Below are 2,330 nucleotides of genomic sequence, written 5' to 3'. Positions count from 1 at the left end.
ACAAAATTATTTTTAAAATGTAATCAAGTGAATTTGGGTTTAGAGAAAAAGGCGTAATTATTAATTTGAAAATGCAAGGATTATATTTGAAATTAAAAAATATATTATCAAAGTATTCGATTCAATTAACCTTTCATTCTATCAATCACTATAATGTGAAGAGAGTATTATCTATCAAATATTTTTATATTGTTAAAATGGATTTATTTATTTCTATATATATATATATATATATATTATATATATATATATATATAAAGATAATAAATAAAAATATAGTAAGCGAGTTAATAAAAAAATCATATTTTCATCCGAAGTTTAATATATCGAGACTTAATAATCAGTAGCGTAACATTTTAATTATTTTTCTAAAAAGTCGTATTTAACGAGTGCAACTCAAAAATTTAAAATATCGATTGATATGATTTATGCAAAAATCATACAAATCTAAATTGTATATTTGTAAAAAAGAACAAGAACGATTGAAAAATAAAATATTTAAAGAAGTTTTATCATATCAAAATGACAAAGAATAATAAAACCAGTAGACGTGTTTCATTAGTATTTTCAATTACTTCACAACATAATTTTAAATACTCAATAAAAAAGGTACACCGTTATAATAGATTATAGATGTTAAATTTGTTAAGCATTGTCATCTCAAATGATCTTCATAATTAATATATAATTAAAAAATATAGTGATAATATAATGTTTGGACACGCAGAGAACATATAATTAATTAAAAAGGTAATTTTTAACATTTATTTCAAAGACGGTAAAGTGCGGCCAAATTTTTTAGTATAGTAACAATAAGAAGAACTCAAAATAAATAGAAGAAATATTATTATATGAGTGGTGACAACAAAGAGACCTGAAAAAGGCAATGTTGTAGGTTAGGAGGGAAGTAAACAAGAAATTTGGATAAATATTTTTTTGGGCATCAAAGAAAAGAAGCATATAATTACTTTCTTCATTTTTATTGATTATTATTCATTTTCGAACTTTACATGCTTTTTAATAATAATTGATATCTAAGTATTTTATCATAATATTTATATTAATTTAAAAATAAATATTAATTTTACAATAAGATACGAAATGATAATATTTTAAAAATATATTAAAATAAATACATTATTAAAAGTGAAAAACTATTTTAAAATATATTCCTAAATAAAAAGAACCAAATCAAAGTTGAAATGGACCCAGTAAGGCTCATTGGACAGTTCTAATCTTCAAAATTAAATATCATAAATAGTCTTTTAATTATGGAATTGGATCTGAAATGACCGATTAATTATATACTTATCAAATTTAATTATTAAAAAATTTATCAGATTTGGTTCCTTAACTATACACATACAAATTTTAGTTTTTTGAGTAATCAAAAATTTATAAACTTTGGTTATTTAACTATACACTTATCAATTTTAGTCCTTTAAGTATTTAAAAACTTATCAATTTTTTACACAAACAATTTGGGTTTGTATTAGCTGAAGTCTTCGTGAGATTAAATTTTCAAATCATTTTAAAAGTTATTTCTCCATCCCCACTATTTTTTCTTCAAATTGCTCGTACTAGAAACAATAACTTCAACGATTCAAAATAAAACTAGTAAGGAAAAAAGATATAAGTCTTATTTTATTATGTGGAGGATAAAATGGAACATATAATTATTGCTAGTGACTTGAATATGTCGTGTTTCCTTCTGTGACAGTTAACGTTATAATCATAGTGAATTTTTAAAATTTTGTTTTTTCTTACAAAAGAAGAGTAAGAGATGTGATCTTATTACTCCAATTTTTCTACGTAAAATAAAATAAATAGAATAATAAAATCGATCTATTTTTTTAAAAAAAACACTTAATATTTTTTTGCAAATCTACCATTTTATAAATTTCAACTTCTAAAAAACTTAACAAATTCACTTCAATAAAGTCGTTAGAATACAAGTTTTAAATTTAATGAGTAATAATTTCTTATGATAAAGTTTAACATGTTCAAGTCATTAATATTAACAATATGCTTCACTTTATCGTCTGTTGAATAAAATTATGACTTGTATTTTCTTTCCTAATGAATTTTATTTTGAATCATTAAGATTAAGGCTCTTTGTACAATGGAATTTGTAGAAAAGTGAAAAGAGAAAAATAATTGAAAAAATAACCGAATAATTTAATTTCTCGAGATATGAATTTTGTTAATATAAATCTAAATTATTTGTAAGAAAATAGATAAAAATCAAATCTAATAAATTTTTAAATACTTAAGAAATTAATATTGTTAAATATATAGTTAAAGAGACTCAAATTTTGATAAATAATATA

Source organism: Solanum lycopersicum, chromosome 3 (assembly GCF_036512215.1).
Source record: "Solanum lycopersicum chromosome 3, SLM_r2.1".
In the NCBI taxonomy this organism is placed as follows: Eukaryota; Viridiplantae; Streptophyta; class Magnoliopsida; order Solanales; family Solanaceae; genus Solanum; species Solanum lycopersicum.
The sequence above is the reverse complement of the archived record's forward strand: the minus strand, read 5'-3'. Positions refer to the sequence as shown.